The following is a 6,805-nucleotide window of genomic DNA, read 5'->3' as shown; positions in this document are numbered from 1 at the left end:
ATCATTACTCATGTCTTCGCTTCTTGGCATTGGTAACACACACCTGGATGCCCCAGAACAGCAAACTGCTAAAACCTCTTCTTTTATAGACTTGCTGATGATCACTTAATCAGTTGTATTATATATAATACATCCATGAGACACACACACACACACACACACACTCATATATATTATATCTTATACAGACTACCAAAAATTCAGCTAAGATTGTCTATTCCACAAAGCCGTAGCACACAGAGAATGCTCACTTCATTATTATTGCTTCCCCTGCTGTGACACATCACAGTATCTAAGGGTAAATAGGTAAATAGCTGCGCTTCCACCCTCCTTCACCCATTTATAAACAGAAACAAAGTAGCTTGCTCAGTACTTAGCAGTAAACTGAGATTTCACAGATTTGCATCATCATTTTAATTGTGAAAAAAAAAACTATAATTATAAGTAGACCAACTGTTCAACTGTGATCTTCTGCACTCAAGCCTTACAGATTTTAATTGGAAACCTCTAATCAGCAACTATTGTGCACCTGGGACCCCAGGTGAATGCAGTTAAGTAGATGATAGGATATAAAAGCCTGCTCTGTGAGTCATGTTGAAAGAAGTATAACTGACTTACAAAAATGCAACTAACGTCTGCTGAGGTTTGTTTTTGCGCCCTTTGAGGTTTAGAAATAATTATTTAGCATGTGGGTGTTCCAGAAAATTAGACATATGCATTCCTCTGAATCCAACTTGTAATTGGATGTAAGACTAGAGTTGGCTTTGTGACAGTTAAAAAAAAAAAAATCACCACCTGAGCTTCAGTACTGTGAGAGATATTCCCTTTGCAGTTGCTACAGTTTTTCAAATTATTAGAATTTTTCATGTCAAATTTGAGGTAATTACTGTTTGCGGTGCATAAATGCTGTATATCTCTCAGTCTGCTACATTCACACACAGATACATCATCGAGCTGACAACATGTTACTGACCACTGTTACTGACACCCTCCACAAGAAGGGCAAGCCACAGAAGGTCATTGCTGAAAAGGCTAGCTGTTCACAGAGTGCAGTAATGAAGAAAATTACGGACAGTTGACTGGAAGGATAATGTGTGGGAGGAAAGGATGCCCATGCAACAGGGATGACCGCAGCCTTGACAGGAATTGAAAAGCCAATTCAAGAAGGGAGACATTTACAACGGAGAGCTTTACGGGGACCTGACGGTGTCAGTAATGCGACAGTCGCAGATCCTTAGCTGAACAAATGCTTGTGTGGTGATGTGGATGCACTAATAACTCAGGAAGCCATGATGAGACCGAAGTGTTTTGCCTGGGCTAAGGAGAAAAAGAACTGGACTGCATGGACTGTTCAGTGAAGATGATTTGAGGTACTGTGTATTAGTCCACTGTGTTTTATCAAGTCCAAAGTCAACGCAGCCATCCTGCAGAAGATTTCAGAGCACTTCATGCATCAATCTGCTGACAAGAACCAGTTGTTGTTTTCAACATGCCTACTATCAAATGGTTTGCTGACCCTTCTAAACAAATTTGCCTGGCCTGAACTCTATAGGGTATCTATCAGAGGGACAGAAAACACCCAACCCAGATGACATCAGAAAGCCACTATCAAAGCAATTAAAATTAAACCCAAAAAAGAGTTGAAATATTTCACTTGCAATGAGTATAGAAGGGTTGAATTAAATTATATTAAAACTGCATGCACTCGTTCTGGTTTATTCAAGTAATAAAGTATGTAATAAACATTACAATGAGCTGTTCAAAGTGCAACGGACGATCATAGACAAGGCAGATTAAATATTATATTATAATTTAGGTCATTTTCAGAAAATCTTTAAAAATTTTACCGTTACCTGTACACTGGTTACATGTAGATACCTCAGTCATGGCTTGTGACATGCTGCTGCTTGAAGATTCGTGCCAGACTTGTGTGCTGCTTCTGGGTGTCTAAATAAAGATGTGCTAAAACAAAGAAACTGAGAAAACATTTCTAAGGTGAGAAAGTTCTAAATATGCAGAATTTTATACAATGATCCCTCTTTAGCTATAGACAGCACTATGCTGAGTTAATGTAACTATCAGAAATACAATGTATATTGTGGTTATTAAAGTAATATTCTAAAATGTAAATATAAGTGATACATATCTGACATTTTACATGGACCAAACAGGAAACTTAATACATATGCATCAGGAGGTCCAGACTTCCTTACCAATATGGTAGCTACTTTGCCACATAGCTGTAGCCAGTGTGGCATGTATACTGATGTGATGAAAGTTTTTCGCTGGACTGGAAAAACTAGTAAATCCTTCATCTTGATGCATGCTCAACAATCCAAGTAAGGAAATCCCAGGAAGTTGATTCTGTTCATCTGGACACAAAATTTTCTTTGGCAGAAATGTTTCTCAGCAGATTTCTCCAACCTTTTTACTATGACAAAACCTGGTCCATCCCAAGGATCTGGTACCCCGGTCAAGACAGCAATACACTGTACACAGTTAATATTCAGAGGATTGCACTGAATCATACTTTGGGAACGTATGTACCAAACAGCCTGACCAAGTGGAGGCACAACACAAAAGAGCTTCCTCATCAGGCCAGGACTCTGTCATCTATTTACACCTAGAGGCTAATGACCACTTTCTCCATTCAGGATGTGCACATTCTGGACAGTAAGGAATGCTGATTGGAGTTCGGAGTCAAGGAGGTCAACTGACCATCACTGAAAGGAGGAGAGGGCCTAAGAGTACACCTTTAACCATCTTACAGTGCTCTGATTACAGCCATTCCCAAACTCTGAGTGAAGAGTACTCATGGCCGTTGACTAATGGTCATCACAATTTGCAGCTTAACAACCATGACACCGAGGTCATGATTCATTGTTACGTAGCAGTACTGTTAACAAGGTTGGGGAAACCTGCAGTCAAATGACACAGAAGAAGTCACTTGGATGAGTGCGCCAGTGGTACTGCTATTGATTTAACTGGATTACAATTAGAGTAAAACACCACTTAAATTAAGTCTCCCTGAATAAAGCACAATGAAAACATATAAGTTCAAGATTCTAAATGTTTTGTATGTGAACATATCAGTGGTGAAGTGTCATAACGGGCATTTATAAGTAAAAGCCCCTAATTAGCCTTGTAAGGAACAAGCTAGGAGTACGAGAATGAATGGACTGCTGAATGAACACAATGTAACTCAGGGGGTTACACTTCTATTTACAGATATAGCTGCTTGCTGAAAAATGTAAAACACATTTAGGGCTTGTGCTCCAAGGTCCAAATATGTGAGATAAATGACAGAATTCTCCTAATTTTCTAACTACCTCCAGCCTGCCTTCTTCTTAGCCAACTGAAATTCACTAGCAGATGTCTGATAGATAAATATATAAATGAAAGGGAGGTGTGAAGGCCGTGCTTTGGTTCTGTCATCGCAGATGTATCCTCATTCATGCACGGGGATCTATTTTGGCAGCACGGATGCAGAGCTCGCAGGGCTTTGGAAGCAGGAGTTCTAGAGTCTGATGAGAGACGATAGAGAGAAACGGAGCAAAGGAGGGCTCTTATCGCTGGGCTAGCAATTAATCCTTGTGTGCTGCACTCCCACATATACAGTACACTGCTCCTGTGTTTCACCCTCTGATTTACAGGCTGAGAGACAGCAGGTGTTCAGGACAAAGTAAACAGAGGGGAAGTTGGTGGGAGGGTTCATTCGACCTGCTCCAGCCTGCTATTATGTGGCTCCCTGCTGGACTGAAAACAAGGAGCCACCTCTCTTGGTATGCAAAACCTGTTTAGCCTTTCCCGTCTAAGTACTAGGCCGGGGCCCAAGGTCACAGTTCCAGGGTAGGCTTCGCAAATGTTGTTCTACCCCTGAGGCATAAGCAAGCAAGAAAATTAGAAGACACTTTGTTTTTTTCACTGTGTTCCTGTGAGAGAGATGGGTGACTGCCATGCTGATCTGATCTTGATGTCCTCGGACAAAATCACTCCATTACTTCAAAGAATAACTCACCCTCTCCCCATGTTATGTTGCAGTACGAGCACCTTGTTTTCTAATTAAAACTACTAAGTGTCAGCTGGGCTTAGTAGTTTTTTTAATTTAATAAAGAATAAACAAGAGTGTGCTGAAAACAAACACGACAAACGATTAATATTTTAGTCATCTTTTAGCATTTCTGTTCATTACGAGCAAAGAAAAGCATAAATGATGTTACAGTACGTTACAAGACTTTAACTTGGTGAATAATTTGCAGTTTCATGATCTAATTAAACTCTAATGAAACCCATTTTTTGCCATCAGTTTTATGCATTTGTTGTTTTGCATGTGTTATGTTTCTGGAGTGTGTGTGGAGATCTGTTTAAAAATGTTTTAAAAAGTCACTACTATTAATGAGGATGTTACAAAGATTATATATTATATGTCCAAATCTTTTGACGTAACTAAAAGCAATCAACTAAAAAACTCTCCTATATTCATGGCAAGAAGAGAGCGCTGAGGTTTAAAGAGCATATGTTAAACCCCTAAATTACAGCGGTTCCATTGTAAGCTGTGCTAGAACACGCCATTAGAGTTGCGGCATCAGCTGCAGAAGCTGTATATTTAGCATACTGTCAGATATCATCCCATTGGACTCTTTACAACTCCTTGCAATGGCCTTTAGCACTGTTTGAACTTTCTCTCTGTATGCATATTCTACATCATTGCATGTTCTTGTTTCTTTAGACTCATTCTGGCTGACATTTCTAGAAGAGTCACTCTGATGCCCAGTATTTTTAGCATGTTGTTCCCAGAAAAACACAATAGTTGGCACTTTATTTCCATGCTGCAGTTACAGTGTCTCTGCTCAAAGGCTTTTCTCTAATCAGTCCTTTAACTTTGTCATTTGGATGACAATGTTGGCATGCTCCTGAGATGTCAGACTGACCCACATTATTGAATCACTAGCGTTGTGTCTCTGCTCAAAGACGGTTGCGGTTGGATGCCAACTGCCACGTGGCCAGACGGTGATAACTTTCATGTCCAACAGTTATTCCCTATTTTACAAACAACAAAGCATTTATTATGTTATTTAAAACACACAAAAAACTAATTAATGAGGGGGTTTTTTCTGATGAAATTTGATTTAAAAAGGTTTGTGTCTGTGAAATGGATGGGATCTGACAAGCGTATAATCTCTCAGTTCAAGAAAACTGAAGTAGACCCTGCCTCATCGGGGTATGACTTCACTTGTGTTTAATTACTGTTAGAATCTGATTCATTTGACTTGTTTTCTTTTAAATGATAAATGCATAAAAACCAAGCCCTTGCTCAAAATTCCAGGTAAGCCATCCATGCTCATTAGGACTGATTGGCCGGCAGATGTCCAGACAATGACATAAAACCTTAGTTTGACACAAAGCTTTGGTTATAAGCGCAATCTCAAAGGATTTTCATTACTGTAGTGATTTGGATAGTGATATTGTTTTTGTTTTGGGTGGGTTTTTTGCCTTTTTTTCAGTAGCTGTTGAATAGTATACCATTAAGTCTGTTACACATATGCATGTTAACCAGTATTTTATGTCCCCTTTCTTGTCACAGTTTTCACTTATCTAGTAAAATAAGATCTACAACAGCGGTCCCCAACCTTTTTTGCACCACGGACTGGTTTATGTCTGACAATATTTTCATGGACCGGCCTTTAAGGTGTTGTGGATAAAAGCAACTAAATAAAACCAGTACCGGTACCAAAAAAAAGAAGATTTATTCATAACACATGGGAAAAGACCCAGGGAAACCTAGTTACCGATAAAAACGATAAAAAACAACAATAAAAAACAATAAAAACCCTGAAAACCATCAATTTCACACCCGAGCCTCAACTTTCGCGGCCCGGGGGTTGGCAACCGCTGAGCTACAAGATGGATTACGATGCCCATTACTGTGAAGCAGAATCAAAAAAAGCTAACGAAACACATACAGCTGTATTCATTGTTTTTATATTCAATTAGAAACTATTAGCAGGCTAATTATTAGCCAATACATGCTAACGTTAGCATGCTAATACAATTGTTTGCCAGCATATCTTGCTGCATATCAATGTGTTATCATAAGTACAAGCATGTGAGCATGCAAATATACCTCACCATGCCTGTGAACATTTGGGCATTAGTGCTGTCTGCCATGGACTGCCTGAAGAGGCTGGCCTGGGCGTGGCTCATTACTCAGGACTATTACTGTAGTCTTTACCTTACAATTTAAAGTGCCTTGACATTGTTGTGATTTGGTGTTAAATTACTAAAATTAAATTGAACTGAATTAAATTGAGCACGCATGTAGTGTGACTGCCAATAATGCCCACGCATGTCACTCCAACATGTCCTCAATTATGGCGGCCTCTGTGGGCTTTGCTGTGTTAATCCTAATAAGGCTGCAGAATGCAGAAAATCATGACCCTCATTGTGCTTGTACGTGTTTTTGTACAGCACATCTGTAAAAGGGAGCGAGAGAGAGCATAAGAAAGGAGTGGAGATGCTGAGACAAACTGATGTGTATCGTTAAGTGCAGGCCAGCAGGGGCATAGGGAGGGGGGAGGATAATCACCCTCGGACACAGTACGAGGCAACCTTGCCTGGTGTGAGTACACCCTTAGTCTGTTGTAATCTTGCAAAGGCACGCATGTGTTCTTGTACACCGATGTGAATGTCCCGTTGTCCTCAGATTTAAATGTGTGGATTGTATTTTATATATATTTTATTTCTGCCTCATGTTTGACCAGACATGTCAAATCAGATTACACCACACCAACAGTGCTTCCCAGAC

At 39.8% G+C, this 6,805-nt stretch overlaps 1 long non-coding RNA gene across 1 annotated transcript; it reads left to right on the top strand.

Moving 5' to 3' along the window:
• The first annotated feature begins 537 nt into the window (after positions 1-537).
• LOC112846966 (uncharacterized) lies at positions 538-1,844 on the top strand. The gene is made up of 2 exons (XR_003220200.1): positions 538-643; positions 942-1,844. It is a non-coding gene; the product is annotated as an uncharacterized LOC112846966 (long non-coding RNA).
• Positions 1,845-6,805: the final 4,961 nt, after the last annotated feature.

This window comes from Oreochromis niloticus, linkage group LG5 (assembly GCF_001858045.2).
Source record: "Oreochromis niloticus isolate F11D_XX linkage group LG5, O_niloticus_UMD_NMBU, whole genome shotgun sequence".
NCBI classification, from domain to species: domain Eukaryota; kingdom Metazoa; phylum Chordata; class Actinopteri; order Cichliformes; family Cichlidae; genus Oreochromis; species Oreochromis niloticus.
This window is presented reverse-complemented; position numbering and strand designations above follow the sequence as displayed.